The 24,824-nt window shown below is 41.2% G+C and overlaps 1 long non-coding RNA gene across 6 annotated transcripts in view; it reads right to left on the bottom strand.

Moving 5' to 3' along the window:
- Positions 1-490: 490 nt before the first annotated feature.
- LOC141577529 (uncharacterized) overlaps positions 491-24,824 on the bottom strand; it is a 127,677-nt gene continuing 103,343 nt past the window's right edge. For 5 of the 6 annotated variants that reach the window (XR_012506685.1, XR_012506680.1, XR_012506681.1 and 2 more), the window contains one exon: positions 491-2,417. This is a non-coding gene — a long non-coding RNA (uncharacterized LOC141577529). Of the gene's footprint in view, positions 2,418-3,247; positions 4,694-24,824 lie in introns of all 6 variants that reach the window. The other variant, XR_012506684.1, reaches the window with a different exon arrangement.

Here is a 24,824-nt window from a genome sequence, read left to right as displayed (position 1 = left end):
CTTCCATAAGATTTCCTGTGGAAAATTCAATCCCACATTCAGGAAGGGGCTGAGCAAACAGTCTGATGGAAAACCTTCATACACTGCAACACAAGAAAATGAAAATGACAGTGAGCAGCCCGTGAAGCTGGCAGACACACACAGCTCACGGCTGTGTTCCCGCCATGACTTTCTGTAACCAGCAGGGAAAATGTGCATTTCAAGAAATAGACATAAACACTTTTCAGGACCTGAGCACATAATTTCCCTTTCAGGGTTTAGTGGGCTTCCATTTAATTCTATGAGAAGTGTTTAAAACAACAGAACAACAGCTGAGGTATGGTTTAAAGTAACATTTGTCTTAGTGAAAATAAAGCCAGCTGATTGTTATCATTTTTACTTTATTTGATCTCACTCTCCTACTTTACCTCCCCAACCTCCTCCACAAAATGATGGTGAACGTCCCCTCCTGGGTCAGAAGGCTAAGTAGAAAGTACCAATCACATGGAGGTGTGCTTTGTTGTTTTATTTTTCAAAAGAAACATGTTTCATTCATGTGATTTAAAATTAAGATCAAGAAACAAACTCTATTCAATGAATGGTAGCCAACACATGTCGTCATAGCTGCTCATCAGGTTTGGCCCCACGTTACACACATTTACATGGACATGTGACATGTGCTGTCATGGGACATGGTGAGTGGGGACAGGGTCTCTGCTCTCACAGGGCACACAGCCTGGTGGGGGAGGCAGTGTTCAATCATTGCCTTTTTTTTAATGTACTTACAAATTATGGGAAATGCTATTTAAAAAGAACAAAGTGAGTCAATGAAAGTGAAAAGTTCAAGGACAGTATTTAGGTGAGGGAAGACAGGGAACCTCTTTGAAGAGCTGACACTCCACTGAGACCCAAAGGACAACTCCGGTGCTGCAGGTAAAGGGCAGGGACACATTGATAAAGGGCTGATAACCAGAATACACCAAAATCTCTTTAAACTCAACAAGAAGAATGAATAACCTGCTTAAAAAATGAGCAAAATGCCTCAACACACACCTCAACATGGAAACTAGATGCCAAAGAAATCTATGGAAACATGCTCCACAGCATCTGTCATCAAGGGGCTGCAGACTGAAACAGTGAGTTATCACTGCACACCAGTCAGAACTGCCAAAACTCAGAACACTGACAGCACCAAATGCTGGTGAGGATGTGGAGCGTCAAGAATTTTCTTGCATTGCTGGTGGGAATGAAAAATGGCCCAGATACTTTGGAAGACGGTCTGGCAATTTTTTACAAAACTAAACGTACTCCTACCATATGATCTGGCAACTGTGCTCCTTGGTGTTTACTGAACAAAATGGAAAATTACGTCCACACACAAATCTGCATACAGATGTTAATAGCAGCTTTATTCATAATCACCAGAACTCAGAAACAACTAAGCTGTTCTTCAGTAGGTGAATGGATAAATAAACTGTGGTCCAGGCAGAAAATGGACTATTTATGGTGTTAAAATAAAATGAGTTATCAAGGCATGGAAAGACATGGAGGAACCTTAAATGCATATTACTAAGTGAAAGAAGCGAATCTGGGAAGATTCTGCAACTGTCTGATTCCAACTGTATGGTGTTCTGGGAAAGGCAAAACCACAGAGACTAAAAGATCAGTTACTGTCAGAGGCTAGAGGGGAAGGAGTAATGAATGAGGTGCAGCAAGGAGCATTTTTAGGGTCACTAAGACAGACTACTCTGTATGATGCTGTGATGGTAGAAACGTGTCATTGTACATCTGTCCAAACCCACAGAGTGCACACCACCAAGTGTAAATCCTAGTGTCAAGTCTGGGCTCTGGGTGATGATGACGTGTCAGTGCAGGTTCACCCATTGTCACAAATGCACGCTCTGGTGCAGGCGTCAATAGTGAGGAGGCTGTGGGGACAAACTGCAGTTCATACACCCAATCCAGCCCCAGCCACTGCTGTGAATAAAGCTCTGTGGGTGTGTGGACTGTCCGGCTGCTCTGGCGTCTGAACAGCAGAGCTGAGCAGCTGCACCAGAGATCAGGAGGTTTGCAGATCCTGAAATATTGACTCCCAAGCCCTTGACAGAAAAAAGTCTGCTGTGTCCTGCTCTACACGAATCACAATTCACCCTGTTGAGACAGGAGAGCAGGGCCCAAACAAGGCATGGTTAATCGGACTGAAGCAATGTTTTAGTCCCAAAACCTTTGTTGAAGTCCTGCAGAATCAGTGACAGACTGTAGCCAGGAAGCGTCTGCAGAAGGAGTCGGTAGCAGGCCTTCCCGCCAGGCTCCGGGATGCCGGGGGCCACGCGCTGCACGGGGGCCACCCACTTGAAGAAGACGGACTTGCAGTGGAAGCCGATCAACTCATAGAGCTCGGAGAGGACGCTGCACTGCTGAATTCTCTCCTAGGAACGCTGAAGCACAGGGAAAAAAGCAACAAGCATCTGAACGAAACATGTAAGTGAAAAAAGACACGTAAAAAAGGTTTTCCCATAAAACAGAGACCTGATGACACAGGAAGGAAGAGGAAGGCTGACTTCGTGCACTGATGGGACCGGATGCAGAAATGCAGGGAAGCAGCGCTATGCAGATGCTCCAGACCCCCTCCGACCCCACCTATCCACGTTCATCCTGTCCTTTTCCTAGAAAGGCCTGTATTCCCTGAAACAGAGGAATCTGCTCCCTACACATGAGACGCAGAGAAAGGAAGGAGCAAAAGAAAGGGAAAGTAAAGGAACAACGTTTCATCTAGACCCTAGTATTTGGGCAGGACTTTCACCAAATACACATCTTCTCAAAGCACACAGCACACAGTGAGAGGCTGACAGGGTGACTGCGACTTCTGCTCCTTAAGCACCAGCTACCTGCCAGCACACGCTGCGCCCCTTACTGAATCATTACAATCATCTCAGAAACTATTACTACCCCGGCTCACAGGCAAGGAAATCTGAAACTCGGGGAAGAATTATTATCATCCTGGACAATGTCCCACGACCCAGAATTGTCAGAGCCTCCACAGACCCTGGACTAAAATTCTCCACTTCACCACGGGCCCTGAGCCTCAGGCTGAGGCCACATCAGGCCTGCACGGGCCCAGAGCACGAGCATGTGGGACAGGGAATGGTCCCACTCGAAGTGCCAGGCCAAGGCCCTCAGAAACCTATGAAATGAAACCAAATCCCCAAACTCCTTTCCAACCCACTGCCCTGTCCGGGAGGACTGCTCGGCACATCTGCGCTGTCACCTGTGCACAGGCTGAGCAAGGGGCCCAGACAGTGACGTGACGTCCCAGTGGAAGTGGCTAGGAGGCCGCTTCATCACAGGACAGACTCTCCCGGCTTCCAACGTTAACTCTCCATTCCATTTTCAACTGGAAAGTAAGTTTAGACTTCTTTTCCTCTCCTAGAAACAAAGAGAGTGGTAATATCAGCAGGAAACTCAAGACTGAGGAAGATTCTCCTGGCCATCTGGAAGGATAGGTCGGGGAGGGAACAGAGACTGGGATCAGAAAGACCCGTGTTCCAGTCCAAAGTCTGCACGTCACTCGCTTTGACAGTTTACTTATTAATAGAGGTGAAAAAATCTAATTATGATTGTTGGGAAAACTAATTGAAATAACGTATGCCACTAGCATACGTATAAAATCCTTCATGAGTGTCCCAGAAATGGAAGTGATCGTGGTTAGTTACTGTCTGCCAAGTCTTGGGTGCTAAGCCCACATCAGCCAGCCAGAGATGTGCCAGAGAATGCCTCACCAGCTAGCAGCCTTCTCCAACTTGGAAACTCACAGTGTCTGAAGAACAGGCAGTGGTGGATGCTTTGGGACACTCTGGAGGTAACACTCCAGTGATGACTTTAAAAAGCTGGAGAGAATTTAGGGGACCATACAGTTCAAATACAGAAAACACATTCCATGTCTGCCCACATTCATCTCTAGCCATGATGATTCAGAGAGGAAATACATATTCAAACGTACACCATTTTCCCACATAAGTGCATCAAAACAATTTGGAAAGAATGTAACTTTCTTCTCTAGATCACACAGCGGGGATTACAAGGTTTGTACTGAGAGCCCTACTTGTAAAACATCTGCTATCATAACTGGGTCCACTATCAGTCCATTCAAAGAGAAGGATGGAAAAGAACAAAGCCAAGCTAATACGCTCCGGTTTTTGGTGGGTTACAATGTCACAAAGGAGATGGACAGGTCATCAAGGAACCACCCTGCCGTGATCACGGAGCCGGGCAACGGGGTGGGCGGCAAGATGTATGACGCAGCCGCAGCTGTGCCCGCGCTTCTAGGCAGGTATCCAAAGTCTCCTCGACATGGCGCCCAATGCTTGTGCCCACGTCCTCATCACCTGAGATGTATTTAAGAGAAAGGAAAACTAATAAACGGAAAATACCTTTGGTGGGCACACCGTCCAAAAAGCAAAGTCACAGTTTGACAACTGGCCATCCCGGTTCCCTGGGATTCATTCTTGGAGAACCTTAAAAACCACCCCTCTGTCCTCAAGAAGTGCTGCCTACTTGTCCTATCTTTGGCTCAGGGATACAGCACGTTCACGTGAACTTCAATGTCTGCACAGATTTGACTGTCTTTCTCCAGGTTCATTTGTCCATTCTGAAGAGGCCTGAGTTAAGTCCATTTTCTGTAAGATCAATTCCCTCCAGTGAAAACTCATCGAGCCTGCAATTAAAAGCCAAATGAACAGGACTGTCCTCAGCTAAAAAGTTCACCCACCCTTCACTGCTTTCTTAATTTCCTTTCCTAGCTAATTGCAACAGACTAAAACCTCCCTCCACCCAGCTCCCCAACTATGTCAAACAGAAAGTAAGGTCCATAAAAGAGGAGACAACTCCATAGTCACCTCTGAATTCCTAGCATATACTAATGTCAATAAATAGAACTATGATTATGGCTTCTTTCCTTTAAAACCTTTCTGGTTATTTAAATGAGACCTTGGAAGAGAGCTGTTTGGGTCTAGTATCTTGATCCAGAAGACTCAGGAGGCCTTTTTAGGAATGGCTGTTCACTGTTTCATTCAAAACACAACTTCTCATTCCGGGAGGAGCTGTGATTTTCTGCCAGGAGATTGTGGTCACTCTCATGCCAGAACAGCTTTAAACTAAATCCTTACTTTGGATTTGTTATTTTTCCCTGCATCCCCAAAAATTGACTTTCCTTAATTTCTTGCCTTGAGGAATGATATTTTTCTTTCTTTCTAATTCACCCTTTATTAAACAGGATTCTCAGGATGTGCTTGGCCTTACATAGGATGAGCCATCCAACTCCCAGTGTGAGAGGCCCGGGGCTCACCTCCCGCCCTCCTGCCAGGGCAACTAACACTCAGTTCAGGAGCCAACCGGCACCCCAGGGATTCTAAGTCTCACGTATCTCCCAGAATCCCTGCTTTCTGATATGACTTGGATTCTGAGGATTTCCCCTCACTTTCTTGAAAATTAGCTGTGCAGCTTGAAAGATGAGGAAGGAAGGATTTATTTCTTAATCAGCATTTTAAGGAACTTGTGTAATGAAAGTTTTCACGAGTTTCTAGAACACTCCATTGCCGAGACAGAAAACACAATAGATATTTTCTAAACTTAGGTATCATGTGCATTGTTTCTTTGCTTTTGTTTTCTTAACTACTAACACACATTTTTTAATTAAAAAAAATAAGGCCCGAAATAGGATAGAAACTTGAAGGGGCAAACAAAATTTAAGGGCAAAGAAAGAAAAATGATAAGTACTCTACAAAGTTAATATAATACATACACTATGGATCAGATCAGCAATTCTCAGTAACAGCTAATTGAAACATGACCATGAGGTAAAACGTCTCTCCTGTCAGGAGATGACCAACAGATAATAGAATTAAAACAACAAATTAAAATTCTAAGTCTGGCGAGGTATAGAAGGCTACCAGCTAAATGTGTCTACTTCTGGAAAAGAGGGAGGCTCACCAGCTCTTTACTGTGGAGCCTGAGCCTAGGGGAGGGCGGTGAAGAACCGCCCTGTAAGTATCTAATTAACAAAGTGGGTTATGAATAAAGAGACGTGAGCTTTGATGACAGAGATGATACTACTATTCACTTGTCCTGTAAAGAATACTTCACATTCAGCGATCAATACCTCGGCGTCCTCAGGGATTGAGATTATAGGAAAATGCACAGCCCGGGCCCAGACCTCCTCTGTGAGCTCGTGACACTGCACTTAGATGTCTCAAGAGCAACTCCAACTCCACCTGAAAAGAGCTCACTTCACGGTGCTCCTCCCATAGCCGTCCTGCCCAGGGCCCCTGGTTGGGAGGGAAGGTCTCTCTGCCCCTCCCAGCTCAGGCCCATCACTCACAGATGTGACTGGACCCCTCCTTCAGGGCTCAGATTTCCTCAGTCACCGAGACCCACCACCGACACCTGACCTACCAGGTATTCACAGGCACTCCCTCAGCACTGACTTTGGGCTGGGGACCACGCTGCACACTGTGCGAATGTTATCTCACTGGATCTCCACAACAGTCCTGGGAATTGGGTACATCACTGCTTCAATTGATTAAATAAATTGTTTCACTTCCTTGAGTGCGTCATCCAAAGTGACACGTCTACTGAGCCACAAACATGGGACTGAAAACCACTTGAAAATTGAACACTGCTACACCTCGCAGCCACCCTACTCTGATTCGTCACATCACTTTCTGCCGAGCCTACTGAATGTTTGCAAGCATTCTACAAACACAAAAGTGATCTACGAGAGCACCTCACTCCCCTAATTAAAATCTGTCAATGATGGTCCACTGCTCTTCAGAGAAAGCCTCACCAGGCCTGAGCACAGCCCAACGGCCCGGCATCCTCGTTCCCTGCACGGCCACGCCGCCTCACCCACCACGCAGCACAGTGCCGTGTCCAGGACTGGGATGCTGACTCCGTACAAAACGGGGCTCGTCTCACTCTAACAATGATCACCCTCTTCAGTGGTCACCCTCTAAAATGCTGACTCTCAGAAAAATATTTTCTCAGGATGAATCAATATCTTTTTCCTTTCAACTTCCAGTCATTGATAATGAGCTCCCCCAAAAAGAGAGAAGACTTAATCCTCAGTCTCCTTATCTGTAAAGTGGGAATAACAAGGAAATATGTAAGGTTTTCAGAGAAATAAAACTCATGTGAGTCTGAGGGACAATTCCCAACATACAGTAAGCACTCAATATGGGCTTACTTAGTATTAATAAGAATATGTTGCATTCCAGCAACCTTAAATCAATGATTTATGGCTTTGTCCAACAGACTACTGACAAACAGTTGGACGAACCCTTTTGAGCAGATCAGCACAAGTGTATTGGGAGAGGTAAGCGCTGCCTCCAGTTACAGCTCAAACTCTTACATGTTGTTTGAGCATTTAGTTGTCGTTATTGAATAAAGACAGGTGTTCTTTAGTCAAAGCTCCTGAAACATAAATCTTCAAAGATAGATACAAATTAGGTTTCAAGTACAACATTCTCACTAGAAATTATTTGAAAATGATAGTCTTAGCTCCTCTGTACATCAAAAGGGCATGTTCTTAATGTATCTGACTATATACACTGAAAGGATTGTTTAAAAGAAATTAAGATGAAGCCATCCTAAATAAGTTCTCAGTATCATCTGCACAAAGCCCCACCCAAGGGTCTCATTTCTCACTTCCACATAGGTGTTCAGGTAGTTTAACCTGGGTCTTGGTTTTTTAAAACACAGGGGAGGGAATAGTTGTGGATAGATTTATGAAGCAAATATAAACCTAGTGTATTTGATGTGTAGGAATCCTAGAAATAAACAAATTGATATATAGTCCCACCCTTAAGAAGCTCAGCCTTTCCATTTACAAAAGCATTAAAAATAAAATGGGAGATACATTTAACAAAAATTTACAAGATTTGTACATTGAACAATTTGAAGTATCACTGAAAAAATTTTAGAAGATCTACATATACGGAAGACATCCCATGTTCATGGAATAGTAGACAATATTGTTAAAAATGTTAAGACTCCCCAAAGTGATCTACAAATTCAGTGGAATCGCTATCAAAATTCCAGCTGACTTCTTTGCAAAAATTGAAAAACTGATCCCAAAATTCATATGGAAGTGCAAGGGGCCCAGGACAGCCAAAGCTATCTTGAAGAAGCAGAGCAAAGTGGGAGGACTCACTTTAAATGTTACTACAAATCTATAGTACTGAAGTCATTATGGTACTGTCATAAGTTTGGGTACATAAATCTATGAGACACAGTAAAAATTCCAGGGGGGAAACTTATATTTTCAATCAGTTTTCAACAAGTGTGCCAACAACACTGCAATGAAAGAATAGTCTATTCAACGAATGGTGCAGGGAAGGCTGGGTATCTGCAGGCAAAAGAATGAATTTAGAATCTGAAACCCCCTATTGTATATAACAAATAAAAATTAATTGAAAATGGATCACAGACAGAAACGTAAAATCTAAACCTATAAACTTTCTAAAAGAAGACATAGTATAAATCTTTGTGGTCCTAGGATAGGTTATGGTTTCCTAGATACAATACCAAGAGCAGAAGTGATAAAAAAAAAAAAAACAGATAAACTGGACTTCATCAAAATTAAAACCACTTGTTACAAAAGACATCATCAAGAAAATGAAATGAAAGGGGAAGTGGGTAGCTCAAGTGATAGAGTGCATGCTTGGCAAAAAATAAATAAATAAATAAAATAAATGAATAAATCTAATTACCTCCCCTATAAAGGAATTGTCTTAATGTTTAAAAAAAGTAAAGTGGAATGACAATCTGCAGAATAGTAGAAAAAATTTGCAAAGCATATATCTAATAAGAGACTAGTATCCAGGATATAAAAAAAATGTTTACAACTGACCAATACAAAGAAAATCGACCCAATTTTTAAATTTACCAAGGAATTAAATAGATACACAAATGGCCAATAAGCATATGAAAAGATGCTCAGCATCACTAGTCAAATCAAAATCAAAATGAGATCTCATTTTACACCCACTAGGATGGTTATAATCAAAACACGGACAATAACAATTGTCGGTCAGGAGGCAGAGGAATGGGAACCCTCAATATGCAGCCATTGGAAATGGGCAATGGTGCAGCTTCTTTGGAAAAGTCTGGTGTTTCCTCAAAAGTTTAGTGTTATCATATGGCTCAGCAATTCTACTCCTACATATAGGGTCATCCCTCAGTATCCTCGGGGGATTGGTTTCAGGAACCCACCACCCTGGATTCCAAAATCCAAGGATGTTCGAGTCCCTTTACAACCAGCCATCTGGATCCATGAAGTGGAAACTACAGATATGGAGGGCCAACTGTACAGCCAACAGAATGAAAACATATTCTCACAAAAATTTGCACATCAATATTCATAGCAGTATCATTCAGAGTAGCCAAAAGTTACAAACAATGTCCATCCATCAATGAATGGTTAAAAAAATTATCAAGAATAGTCCCAAAAACTTTTGGTCATTGAATCTTTGACAAAGGAGGTGAGAACATACAATGGAGTAAAGACAGCCTCTTCAGAAAATGGTGTAGGGAAAACTGGACAGCTGCATGTAAATGAATGAAGTTAGACTACTCCCTCACAGCACACACAAAAATAAATTCAAAATGGCTTAAAGACTTAAACATGTAGACAAAACACTACAAACCTCTTAGAAGAAAACGTAGGCAAAACATCTGACATGCATCTCAGCAATGTTCTCCTAGAGCAGTCTACTCAAGCAATAGAAATACAAGCAAAAATATACAAGTGGGGTCTAATTAAACTTTCAAGCTTTTTCACAGCAAAGGAAACAGTAAGCAAAACAAAAAGACAGCCTATGGAATGGGAGAAAATATTTACATTCAATGAGACTGTCAAGGGGTTAATTCCCAGAATATATAAACAGCTTTTACACTTCATAAGAAAGAAAAATAAACAATTCAATCCAAAAATGGGCAGAAGTGCTAAAGAAACTTTTCTCCAATGAAAACATACAAATGGCCAATAGGCACATGAAAAAATGTTCAATATCATTATCAGAGAAATGCAAATCAAAACTACAATCAAGTATCACCTCACACCAGTCAGAATAGCCATCATTCAGAAGTTCACAAACAATAAATGCTGGAGAGGCTGTGGAGAAAATGGAACCCTCCTACACTGTGCTAGGAATGAAGTTTGGTGGAGCCATTGTGGAAAACTGTATGGAGATTCACCAAAAGACAAAAAATTTACTTCCCCTATGACCCAGCAATCCCACTCCTGGGCATATATCCAGAAGTAACCCTAATTCAAAAAGACACCTTCCCCCAAATATTCACAGCAGCACTATTTACAATAGCCAAGACATGGAAACAACCTAAATGTCCACTGACAGATGACTGGATAAAGAGGTTGAAGTATATTTATACCATAGACTACTACGTAGGCATAAAAAAATAATAAAATAATGCCATTTGCAGTAACATGAATGGACCTGGAGAATGTCATTCTAAGAGAAGTAAGCCAGAAAGAGAAAGAAAAATACCATATGAGATCGCTCATATGTGGAATCTTAAAAAAAAAAGAAAGAGAAACTTATCTACAGAGCAGAAACAGACACAGAGACATAGAAACCAAACTATGGTTACCAGAGGGGAGACGGTGTGGGAAGGGATAACTTGTGAGTTCAAGGTTTGCAGATACTGATTATGTATAGAATAAACAGCAAGTTTATACTGTATAGTACAGGGAAATATGTTTAATATCTTATAGTAACTTATGTTGAAAAAGAATATGAAAATGAATACATGTATATTCCTATATAACTGAAGTGTTGTGCTGTAAACAAGAAACTGATGCAACATTATAAACTGACTAGACTTCAATGAAACTATTTTTAAATAGACCAAAAACAAAAAAAAGAAAAAGAAAAAAGATATTATTAAACCAAAAGAATAAATTACTGTTTCAGGCTACAACATGGATGAACCTTAAAAAAGTATGCTGAAGTAAGCCAGACACAAAAGGACAAATACTGCCCTTTTAGGTGAAGTGTATCTAAGTGTTCATTGTACTACTCCTGTAAATTTTCCGGAAGTTTGAAGTCTATTAAATTAAAAATAAAGTGTATTATTCATTAAAAACATAAAACGATCCCTCACAGGAGGGCTTAAAATAATAAATGAAGAAATGCATGTAAATCTCCTGGAACAACACTTTGCACGTCCACAGACAGTCACTGCTGTCACTGCCACTCAGAGGTTGGTACCAGCGCTGATGAGAGCTGCCTCCACTCGCTGCCCTGCAGACAGTTGTGAGGGCCTGGGGTCTGACAGGCAGGGTGACCTGGAACCTGAGTCAGACACAGCAATGCCCCAGACTCTGTGTTACCCAACTTTCTTATACAAGCTGCTACATGTAACATAAACACGCTAGAGGGATGTATCTTACAACATAGGCAATACAGTCAATGTTTTACAATAACTATAAATGGAGCAACTATTGTACACCTGAAACATATATTGTAAATCAGCTATACCTTTTGAAAAAATTAAAAAATGATGTAAAAATATTATAACTTTAATATCAGTCCAGTTTTTAAGTAACTACTAAACAGCTTAGAATGTATAAAAGCATTTAAGTGTGATGTTTATTTACATATTTATTTACTTTCAGCCTCCTGCTAAAAGAGAATTTAAACAATTTTTTAAACACAGCTTAACAACAATAACAACAAAAAGACAAAAGTGAGAGTGAAAAGAAAATGGAGATTCAATACTTAAATGAAACCAGGGGGAGGTAAAGTCATAAAAATGGATGCCATGAAGTCAGGGTAAGTGTTAAAGGCCGACTAGAAATTCAGCTGTAAGATTTTTGGCAGCTAAAGCAAAAAGAAAAAGATGAAGGGGCGGGTGGTAGAGCTCAGTGTTAGAGCGTGTGTATAGCATACACAGGGTCTGGGTTCAAGCCCCAGGGCCTCCACTAACAGATAAATACACCTAATTACCTACCCCCCCAAAAAGAGCCCCAAAGAAAATAAAAAGAGGAATTTGTTTCCTAAAAAAACCTGATATTAAATTTAGATTAAATACTTAAAAAAAAAAAGAAAAATAGAAACAAATGAGTGACACAAGCGATAATGCCCGTGAGATAAATCTGCGGTGCAGCTGGCAGGTCCCCATGTCCCACGTGGGAAAATCTGAAACATCTTTCACACTACCCAGAGTCATCCTCAGCCTACCCCACCCCTCCCCCTGTTAAATGCAGGAGCACAGCCAGGGCCGGGCCTTTGTTCTCTCTGTGTCATCACAGTGAGACAGGATGGAAGGGGGCAGAGCACAGCCATTCAAGGAAGGCCAAAGCAATTAACATCAAAATGGTGAAGGATTCAACCCCCAATAGGCCTTGAGGCTCAGGATGAAGAGATTTAAGTTCTAGCAGATCTTGAGCTTCATTACACACCCATTGTAATAGTTACATGGTGAATAACAAGCCCCCAGGCACCATGGCAGTCCCAAGGCTTGACAAATATGGTCAAAGGGTGAAATGGCCAACTCCCTCTGAATTCCAGCCCCTTGCCCTTAGGCTGGTCCTTCTACTTATTAGCATATGAAACCACCAAGCACTTGAATACAAGCAACACAGCACTGCCTAGGGGTCACACCTCTCTCTCCCGTTTCAGAGAAGGCCCACACTCTGTGGAGTGTGTACCTACTTTTAATCTGAGCATCAAACCCCCACACATCGTGGAATATCTCTTGCCTTTCAACAAATCTCTCTGAATAAATCTACCTTTACTCAACAGTGGCTTGCCCTTGAATACTTTCCTGCATGAAGCCAAGTACCCACATCTGGCAGGGCACACCCAAGGGGCTCAACCAAAGCCTGGGACACAGCCCTTCTCATGCCCCACTTATTTTTTCTAGTATCAACAGGACTGGGTTGTGAAGGGAGCTCTAAGGCCCCGGCTAAGGGACAGAAGCAGCCTCAAGGGCTCGAATTGGTGGGCAGCCTCTCCCCCAGCAGGGGCCCTGGGGTCTGCCCGGTTCTCTGTGTTTCTTTGTCGTGCTGAATCCCCAGCCAAAGAGCGTTCTCCCTAGGCCTGTCCCCACAAAACCCTTCTCTCCAAAATACAAGCACATCATGTCACAGTCCTCTTGTTCAACCAGGAAATGTTCAGCCCACTATTTCCCTCCCCAGTAAAGTACCTAACTGTCCTCCCTCCCATCCTGCCACTTCTTTCTTTGTGACAACTCTGCACTCTCCACCCACCATCCTGAACGCAGGTGCCTTGCTGGCTGGGACCGAGATGTTTCAGTCTTACACAGCCTGCGTCCTTTCACTTTCCCCTTTCTACCTTAAAAAGCCTTTCCTGAGTCTCCCACCCATCTGATTCTGAACTTCACAAAGTGCTGAGTTTACGGTCACTATGTGCATACATCCCAGGTTTTGACTAGGTTTCCTTCACAAGATCAACATTAAGGCGCTGCATCAAGAAGTTTAAAGAGGCTATTCTTACATCTGAGCGGAGGAGCCTGCATAAAATTTAAATGGCTTTGAATAGACTGTTAACCAGGGACAGAGAGGTCGCAGGTCCTAGTCAACAGTGTCATGAGGCAAAATGTTCTTCAAAGGCTCAGAGTGGCTTCTGAACACGGAGTCGGCAGGGAGGAGGTGACAGGCAGTGAGTGGAGTGTGTGACAGAGCTTACGCTCCCCCAGCTGGGGAAGAATTGAATTTTTTTCTAGTTTTCCAAACAATTTCTTACTACCTTTTTCTCCTACTGTCACATACCATTTCCTACGAATTAAGAAAATCAATATCAGTCATTTGGGCCACTTGGGAGAAGCTACACGATGCCATTCACAGGGCTGGGGCATGACAGCCACGCCAGTCTAGGTTGAAAGACCAGTGGGGGTATTTTCACGGTAATCACGGGCATGCAGCAAACTCCCCAGCTTCAATGACCTCATCTCAAAGTTGGGGCCAATAAAACTACCAAGCAAAGTGCGTGATGATTATGGCCAACATCTGTTTACTAGGTAAGTGCCCATGACAGCTGCCGCTTAATGGGGAATGAGTATGACTAACGAGGCCCAGTCTACCTGGTCACACGTGCCCTGCCTTCCTGCCTTTGTGCAGCAGCAGAGCTTGTTTAGCTGAGATGAACGCCCCCAGAGCAGCCCCAACGGGAAAGCTCCCAGCGCTGCATGGCGAGGTCTGTTCCTTTCCTTCTCAGAGCTGATCACAGTTTGCAGTCATCTGTTTTTATGTTTATCCGTTTTGTAACTGCCTCCACCCCGGAGTTTTGCTCAAGCAGCACAGGGCCAGGTATGTCTTCCTCCCTGCTGGATATTCTGGGCTGGGAGACAGCCGAGCACACATCTGGCTCAGGTGCTGAAAGGAGAGGGCAGAAGGCCCAGGGGCCTATGCTGAACTGAGGCCCCTGCACCCAAAATTATGGTCTGACTTTGGGCAAATTACACAGTCTTCTTTACCCTGAGATTCCTCATCTGTCCATGAAAATAACTGCCCATGGCACACAGATTTACCAAAAGGAAATAACCAAATTCACAACCTATTCAAGGGGCTACCAGTGCATCCTCAACAGACAAATGCTGCCTTTACGACTCTGACACATGCGAAGCGGGACGTCCACACACAGTGAACACTGCTAAGTGCCAGTGTGTTAAGTGCTTCATGTGTGCTATAATACTCTTTACAACTTACAACAATCCCAGGTAGAAACCAATATTATCATGCCCATTTCACAGATTCACCAACAGGTTAGGAGAGGTTACATTCTAGTCCAAGGCCCCATGGTGAGGAAATGGCGATTTAAACCTGAATCTGGGCCCAGGCCTGGGATCCATCTCTCTCCCATCCACCTGACCACTTGCCTATGAAATCCACCTGTCCAATACACAAGTTTGCAGCCGGCCAGCTCTTGAATGCAATGTTTGCCACCATTTCTCAATGTTCATTAATTACCATATACTGTTCTCAGGAACCACTACAGAAAAGAAAGGTGGGCTTACGTCCCTGCCCACAAAGAAAAGGAATTCTGCCTTCTCCTGTAATGTGCAGAACACCTTCCCTACACCACCAAATCCTTTTGTATGCTTCCTCCATGTTTATGTTTGCACACTGCTTATTAAATTAGAAGGTACCTGAAGTAATTCCATCTCGGTTGCTTTCCAAGTTTGCAGATTACCCATAATCATTCTGTGACCGAAAATACTACAGTGTGAAAGAAAATACTGCAACCATGTAAGTAAACAAAGAATGCTGAAACCAAATCATCAGTGGCTGCCAACACACCCCAGTGAAGACAGGCCTGCAGCCCAGCCACTACAGCCACTCACAACGGTGCCCTCTGAGCAGACTCAGAATAAGAAAGGACAGGATACTTGCCCTAGATAGCTAGGTGCTTGTCTAAAGAATGAATTCAGTGAGTCAAAATGTTTGCTTCCTCCCATACATGGAAAAGCACTAAATTCTTGAAATTGAGATACCTGGCTTTCTTTAGATAAGAAGCAATCTTTTATTGTTCCAACAACCTTGTCTTTGTTGTAAAGCTCCTATATATCCTAGCTCCTCCTCAACCACTTGGGAACAGTCCCTCCGAGCGATCTGAGAGGCTGTCATCCAGGCTCGAGTCCTCCCGCCAAATAAAACATAACTCTTAACTTTTAGGCTGCACATGTATTTCAGTGAAAAGTTTTGGACACCAGGAAGGGACCCAGAGCAGACTTCTCTCCAGCTGAACTCTCAGAGTTACCGGAGCCTTGGTACCAGCATTGGCACTTTGTGCCCATCTGCCTCCTTGGGGAATCCAGATGAATTTGGGTGAGTCTCTCCTGGTTCTCGGATCTCCCAAATTGGTTGATGATCCTGAGTTTTATTTTGTGGTGTATCCAGGTACCTGGCCCTCCAGTTGAAAGATACTGGGGGGGAATAACCCACCCAGTGGAGACATACTGGGTGGGGCCTGGTTGAAAGATAACAGGAAACACCCACCTTGAGGAGACGTCTGAAGTGGGGCTGGTGGAAACATACCAGGAAAATACTCACCCAGTGAAAACGTCCTGAGTGTGTCCCAGTTGTAAGACACTGGGTTCAGGACTAAGTGGTTAGGTAAGAGGCTGGTCTAATGTTGTCCTCGATTTGGTTACCTCCATTGAATTTTTCGGAATAGAAGTAAAACTCTTATGAGGAACCTTTCAACTCCAAAAATGGGACCCTCCTCCTGGCTGGTAACAGCTTTCTTGGGTGATGGAGAAAATTACAGGAATGGTAGAGGCAAAGACTTCATGCCATAGTGTTGTCCCTGTGGGAAATCTTACCAGCAATTTTATTCTGAGAACTCGACCTTACAATGGGAAATAGAACTTTCAAAAAAAAATTAAAAAAAAAAAACCACAGAACAGAAAAGAAAAAGAAATGACAGATTGCCAGCCTCCAACTAATACACTAGCCAGGTTTATATACGTACAAAACTCACAACATTCATTAGGAATTAGAAAAAAAAACTCACACTGAAAGTAACTAACCAGGCCTGATAAAATATTTTTTGGAATTCTGAGCTTATAAGAACAAAATCCCATTTAGGGGGAACTTGGATTTCTCTTCCTGTGTCCTTGAAATGTAAATGTTTTATCTTTCTCTGGGTGTTTTATGTGTGTGTATGTATGTATATATGTGTTTCTTTTTTTTTAAACGACACCTTGGACTCTGTCATACAAAAGGTACAAGTATTGTGTACATATTGTGGCCACGCAAATAAATTGGGATTCTCAAAAATCCTTTGTACCAATTTTCAGATATTTTGCCATCTTAACCGTTGTTCCATCAGCCTGGACCACAAAGGCTTTTAGCTTTTGGAAAGTAAACTTTTGAATTTTATTTAAGCAACACCCCCACTGTCATGTGGAAAAGCCTCTTCATCTTATTGGTTTAAAATCACTTTATATATATATATATATAAATTGATGGCCATATGATGGATCCTTTAATTTGGGAAAACTTTTAAATTGGTGAAAGTTGAAAGAGCTCTCATTATAAACAGCCGTTTTATTGGTACCTATTAAAATCAAGATTAAAGGTAGAAAAATATATCTAATGGTTAACCTAAGAAATTAGTTAAAAAAAAAAAAACTGGTTTGAAAACCTACATTTGTGTTTTTCCTTTCTGATCAATGGTTTTAGGGATGCTAATAAATACTTAGAATAATTAATGTTAATTAGGCTGAATAACTGGAAAAAGGATTGTAAAAATGTCAAAAAAGATAAAGATAAGGGGCTTATCCCAAATGGATAAATATTTTTATATGGTTATTTTGAATGAGATAAATAAAATGGACATTTTTGGATTTAGATACAAGGTTTTGATACTACACTATGTAAAGTAAAAAAAAAAGGGCCAAAGAGATCACCTACTCCCCCCCTACATTAAAGTTCAAACAAGTCCGCTTTAGCACAGTTTAAAATATATGTATTTATAGAGCTAAAAATATACATATTTATAGACTGAAATACTTGATCAATGATTGGGACAACAGACCTATTAATCAAATTGAAAATTGAGAAGGGCCTAAACTCTTTGGCTGAAACTTGGGAATCCCAGAGACTTTTCTATATAATTAGATACAATGCACACACACACAAAAAAAGCTTCTGACACTCCTTCTAGAAATAGGAATTACTGATTAAACCTAATAAATATAAAAATTAAAGGTACGAGATTTAATAAAATTGAGATAAAGTTTGTAAAATTGGTATATTAAATGGGCTTTATATAAAACATTTGCTTAATTATATTGTGGGATAGATATATTTCAATGGAAAAACGCTTCCCCTTCTTGGTATTATAAGGCTGGGCACATATCTGTCCCTTAGAAAATATTAATTGAACAAAGTAAAGGAAACCAATAGAGTTTCGTGAGCCTTCCAATATAACGTAAAATTAAAAACTAATATTCAGTGGCTAATAGACAATAAAGTAAGAGGTTTACCCTGGGTTTAACTTATAACCCAAGGAAAAGAGACCTCACTAAATACCTTATGCAAGCTTTGGAAGACATGCTAAAGTAAATCTTAAAGTTTTAAAACATGGAATTCTTTGTTTACAGCTCTTCTCACTGATACAAAAAAAAAGCCAATTAAGGAGATACAATTGGATCTGCGTGACAGAGCAGTTCTCTGGGGAACTGGAAGCGTCTGTCTTTGTCTTGCAGATCAGAAATATAAATACAGCAAACAGTGACCTAGAATGAGCCTAATTAGCTCAACGAGATAATACTTAAGGCCAAGAAATTTTTGGCATTTTAGAACTCATAACTCTGACGTGTCCTTCAGCATTTGTCAAGAAATCTTAAATGTCGGTTTCATAAATAGTAAGCCTTAGTGATTTGAGCAAGCAAATTCAGCTTACTCCAACTATTATTATACCTATCTTATAAGTAAGTTTTAAAGTGAACCTATGAGATCTCTAGCTTTTGTCTGTTTATAAGCCTGCGTACACATTATAGATGTGAGATATTTCTACAGCTGAAAAAAAAAATCAAAGTCAAAGATCTCTGCTTATTTGACGTAAAAAAAATAAGAGCTTACAAATTAAGTATTTTTAAAATAAAAACTGACCAAATTGACTTTCAGCGTTACGTGAACTGGAAAATATTCAATATTAAGATTACACTTGGTATTGTTTAGTTTAAGTATGTTCTAATTAATATAGACATCTTTAAAGTCATCAATATTAAGTACAATACCTTTACTGTACCTAGTTTTAATGAAAGTCAAATAAGATCCTGTTATATCTGTTGCAGAATTGTCAAGAAAAAAAATAGTAATGTGGTGTAGTAAAATTTTAAGTAAATTAAATGCAAATGAGATGAGAGCTTTGGGTAAATTTTTAAAATATATTTTTAAAATGTATGGTTAAGATACTCTCTAAATGTTTGGTATCTTTAAATTCTAGAGTTGTGCTAAATTGAGTTAAATGATAGGAGTTTATTAAATAGCTATGACACTTTCAGATAAAATAAGATTGTAATATGAATTATTTAACATTTAACTTACCCTTACAGAGAAAGTAAAGGTGTTTAGAAATATTAATAAATGGTTGGTGCTACCCTGAAATATTCTCTATTATTAAGGGTATAATCTCAGTATCCTAGGAAAGTAAGATAAATGTGTAAAGGAAGATATATGAATGTAATTATATTTTGTTAATAAAAAATAGTGACTTTTTCTGAAGCTGGTTACTTCTGAATGGAAGAGAAAATAAAGGACACACTAATGTGAGTATAGTAAGCTGTGGAACGCTTGTGGAAGAGGAACCCTGAGGAAAGGGTTTTGTACGTTGTCGGAATTGCCTAAGTTTAGAATCAACTTGGGCAAAGTAAATGAATCTTAGAAGTAATCTGGTAGAAGACTAGATTTGGTTTTCTCTCTGTTAAGATGACAAAATTTTCTAAAAATGTTAATCCACTTTCAATAACAAATTGTAAAGCTTCTTATACCACATAACTGACCTGTTCTGCTTTTACCTTTAACGTATTTTCTTGTTAATGAAAAAGAACTACTTTACAGTGATCTATATGTTTATCTGACCAAGTGTTCTGAAAACTTTTAAAAAGCTCCCCAAATATCAATTTCTAATTAAAGTTCTTTTAATCTCCAGTTAAGTTTGGGATGCTACAGAGGGCCCCTGAAACATCCCAAAGAGAGATTTTAAAGTAGTAAGTTTCATTTGGCATGTTAAATAACATGGTATTGTCAAATGAATAATAGATCTTCCTAGGTTATATTGTATGAGAAAATATTATTAATATAGATATTCTAGAAATTATATGGATTCCCTAAAATTCTGGTATATCTGAAATGTTACCAGTCATAATTCTAGTTATAGTGACCAGCTTTCTTTATCGATTATAGTGTAACGTTGTTTAACCATGCTTTTAAATCACTTGTCATTTATATACAGTTAATTGTTTCCTTCTGATGATTTTGCAAATTGCTTTCTCTTCAAGGAGATTTATTGATTTCAAATGAATTTCAAATTATAGCACTGAACTAAACTGGGTAAGTAATTTTAAAGGTCTAATGGATACTCTGAGTAAAAGAATTAGTTACATGGGACTGAGTAAACTGGTGAATATGGTTATAATTTTTGATTTTGTCTGAAATACTACTGGCTTTTAACCTGTTTCCCAGACATAAAGAAACTCTTCTCCTCAAGCTAGTTATGTTTCACAGAAATTTGATAAATTATACTTATGTACGCAGACTTGGAACAGTTATCTTTTCTCTCTATCTGATCCCTTAAGAGACTAAAAACTCTAAGGTCCCCAGTGGCTCTATCAGACAAATGAGGAAGATCATCTCCTAACAGATATAGCAATCTCAAAGTATTTTAAGGATTTTAAAGAGAAAATAATTTACCTAAATCTGTAAGGCAGAAATCCATGACAAGCCCTTGACGAGGCATTCTGGGCCTAAGAAAACCTTATTAACATTCTACCCTGAGAGTCCTTATTAAAAGTTCCAACACAGCCAATTTAAAAAAAGCCTATATAATCAAATAATCAGACTTAGCTTGTAAATAAATTAATCTTGATTTGACTATATTTGAGAAAACTGAGGGTAACTTTAGAGAGAAAAAAGATTATATTTTAGTGGATATTAATTTCTAGTTTTGTTGATTGAGGTCTATATTTACTTAGACATTTCCCAGATCATTCCTTGCTGTTATGTCACATTGCTGTAAAGTTTAATTGAATTATGAAAAGAACACTCTAGGTTTGTTTCTGAGGCTCAGTAATCTATCCTTGGTAAAGATCCAATGCCCCATGACCAGAAGCCAGGGGAATATACATACTGGTACAGGCATGACTTAAAGAACTGTCTCCAACCTGAATGGAAGGACCCTTTATCAGGTACTCTTAACAAGACCATACACACCAAAGCTGAAGGAAATGGACTTTCAGATTCATTTCCTATCAGAAACAGCCCCTGCAGTGCACTGGCCTATAGAGCCCTGCTCACCTTAAAACAATGCCCAAATGGAGAAGAATCTACCAGGTCAGGATGAGAAGAAGTCAACATCTGAAGAAGACTGCAGACCCAAGGCACAGAACCAGGCCTGTATGCCAATTACTTTGATAATTTCTCCTACCTTTGATTATGAACTACTCCAGCTGCTAAGTTTATGGTAAATTACCTATGTCTAGTACTTCTGTGTTACCTTGGTGGGTTTCCCTACTCCAAGGCTCTAACTAGATAGCCCTCAGAAACGTTATTCTAAAAAGAAATTATAGTTCTGTTTAGGCCACTATTGATCTTACAAGGTGGGAGACCTCACCTGGCCAATTAATACCTGCTCTGACCCTGACCATAAATATGAAATTTCGCATAAGATCACTCAAACTCAATCAGGAACACAAGGAAAATTTTAACCCAAAAATATAACTTCTCGACTATTAAATTCTTACTCATGACTTTATAAACGTTACTAGCTGAATTACTTATATTCTATCTATATAATAAAATTGTTGTCTGTTACATTTCCCAATGTGTAACTAGGCCTACAAAATTGATGATGGCTAAACATCTTGAAGGAATAGATAAAATTTATAACTCTGTGTAAAATAATTGTAATAGTGTGATTCTAGTTATGGTAATGAGCAACGAAGGGTAAACAATTCCTGGATCATAATAGACTAGTAAGACAGGCGATCCAGAGAACTTTTAGTATCAACAGGGTCTGATAAAAAACTAACACCTTGAATGGCAGCTCAGAAGATACTTCACCTGAACTAGGAATGAGCCATCCTAGCACCCTGGGACAAAATTGGTCATGAAACGTCTCTCAAAATATTGGTCGAATTTAGGACCAAGGGGGAGCACTGTGAATGAAAGTACTACAATGTGAAAGAAAATACTGCAACCATGTCAGTAAACAAAGAATCCTGAAGCCAAGCCATCAGCAGCCACTGCCACACCCCAGCGAGTACAGGCCTGCAGCCCAGCCTCTCAGCCACTCATATTGGTGCCCTCTGAGCAGACTCAGAATAAGAAAGGACAGGATACTTGCCCTATATAGCTAGGTGCTTGTTAAAGTATGAATTCAGTGAGTCCAAATGTTTGCTTCCTCCCATACATAGAAAACCACTAAATACTTGAACTTGAGATACCTGGCTTTCTTTAGATAACAAGCAATCTTTTATTGTTCCAACTACTTGGTCTTTGTTGTAAAGCTCCTGTATATCCTAGCTCTTCCCATACCTCTTGGGAGCAGTTCCTCAGAGTGATCTGAGAGGCTGTCATCCCGGCTTGAGTCCTCCCGCCAAATGAAACACAACTCTTAATTTTAGGCTGAACGTTTATTTCAATCAACTCCCAGAATAGACACAACTCATCACTTCTGTAATGGAATACACTGGATCAGTAACCAAAAGCGTGTTCTAGTCCTGAAAAACTACTGGTTCCTCTTTCTTCCTGTCATTATACAGTCCCACCAGAACTCATTACTTTGCTGTCTGCTCATCTGGTAACCAAACTCAGAGAAGAGTCAACTCAGCAGACTGCCCTACTGGGGAGAACAGCCGGCAAAAGCACTGTGGGTTGCCTGCCCTCCCGCACGCTCAGCTGACCCCTAGTGTCCTCCGTGGAGACCAGAGCAACAGAGCTGTTCCCAACAACTGCAAAGTCCCACACGTTAAGAAAATCATTTTATTTTATACGATATGTTATGTATATACCCATCTCTGAAAACAGCTTTGCCAGAAGCCCAAATCTTCAACATTAATCAGCAAAGGCAAATCCAGTCCCTAAGTGAATACAAGTTTTAAGACGATGCTAAGGCCTCCAAAGTTCTCTCCACGACCATCAATCAAACTGCCTGCAGGTCTGCAGCTGCAGGCGGCAACATGTCTGCTTTTAAAGCAAACCCATCCTGCCCTCGGGTGCTACAATGTCCCTCTACGCCCTCCCATCTCAGGGTAAGAGCAGCCGCTGCAGAACCTCACAGGGCAGCACTGACAGGACTGGACACAGAGGATCAGAGCTAAACTAAGCCTTCTGATGACACTAGCTTGTCACTGTGTCACTTTACAGATGAAGATATATATAGAGAGAACTGGGGTGATCTTGCTCAAAGTCACACAGCTAATAAGTGGCAAAGTCTATAACTCTGCTCCTCCCTCCGGCGTGACGCCCCAGCTGGGATGCCCACAGGTTTCTCTCGTGCCTGCCTGACCAGTCCTTTCCTGTCACTCATAACCCACCACAGGGTCTGAACCTAGCCTGCCTTTTCAGCATCTTTTACCTCCAGTCTCTCAGGAACAAGGCTGCTCGTGCCACTGTATGACTTCCGGCTTCCCAAACCCTCCGTGCTCAGGGTGGTCTTGCCTGTGCATCCAGCACCCTGCTCAGAGTCTCTTCCTCCCCTGCAGGAGGACGTTTCCAATCTCCGCAGGGTCACCCCCTCAGGGAAACCCTCTTCTCGCCCTCAGCACAGCAGGTGTCCCAGGCCACATCACGAGCTGCCCCATTAGGACTGTGGGTGCCCAGGTTTGCCAGTCAGACCAGAAGCCTCAGAGCAAGGGATTATGCCCGGGTCTCCCTGCAAACCTACTGCCCGCCTAACAGTCCCCAGCCAACAGGTCACCTGGAAGTCACAGCAAGTGCCCCACCCAATCCAGAAGTCTCTTCATTTACCAGCACCGCTGAAGACTGGTTTCCAACCTTTGGTCAGTTTTGCACAAAAAGGCACCTTCCACTGTGAACCGGGGGGGGGTTTTGCTTATGCAACTCACCCTTACTGGAAACGTCAAGGGAAACCAAAAGGCCTTTTCTCGACAATTTTTTGATGACAACCTCCCACCCACAATACTCAAATGTTCAAGAGAATTGGGTCCACGTGATTTTGTTTTCCTTACGCTGTGGCTCAAAACACTGCAGGTTTCTTTCTCTTTTGAGGGTATTTGTACTAAGTTTATAGGCTTTAATCTGCTTTTGTCTCACTCTTCAGTATCCCTAGCAGTTGCCACTTCTTACTCCCTTCAGCAGCCTCCCTCCCAACATCAAGTCTAGGAAATCAGCTTTGATGAGGGGCCCAGGGGCAGTCACAGAAGATGCAACTAAGGCACAGAGAGGCGACATAATTTGCCCAAGGTGATCAGCTTCAACCCCTAACAGTGTGTGTCACGTCCCTCTGTTTAACTCTTATGCTAAGCAAGTTAACTTTTTGTAGATTATAGTTATAAACAGATGAGGTATCAAAATATACACAAGGACACACATCAAATCTAAGATGTTAATTAACTCCACTATTTTGTTTCTATTTATTTTATTTCTCTTAAAAAAATTAAGAACCTCTGCAGTCAATAATGCAAAATGTTACTGGGTTTTAAATCCAAAATATAGAGGTGTTAAGTGTGTCATTGCTCATCCTTATTTGTATGTTCACAAGACAAAATGATTTGAAAGACTCTCTCCCCTCCCCCTACTCACTACTGGATCTCACCAGAGCTCCCAGTCCACACATCTAACAGCCTTTCATTTACCCACAGCTGAACTCATCAGATTTTCCCCAGAATTCCCTCTGCAGGTTTCCCTCATCACAGCACAGCAGGACTATCATTTACCTCATTAATCCACCCAGAAACCTGGGCCTTACTCCATTCTAACTTCACAGACAGCATTCATCCTTTCTTATTTACCATCGAAACATGTCTTCAATCTGTTCGCTTTAACACACTAACCGTCTCACCGCTCAAGTGGAAGCCACCAACACTGCACTCCTGGACTCACGAGTCTCCCAAGT

This window comes from Camelus bactrianus, chromosome 4 (genome assembly GCF_048773025.1).
Source record: "Camelus bactrianus isolate YW-2024 breed Bactrian camel chromosome 4, ASM4877302v1, whole genome shotgun sequence".
In the NCBI taxonomy this organism is placed as follows: domain Eukaryota; kingdom Metazoa; phylum Chordata; class Mammalia; order Artiodactyla; family Camelidae; genus Camelus; species Camelus bactrianus.
Note: the sequence above shows the minus strand (reverse complement) of the source record. Positions and strands in the feature narration are given on the sequence as shown.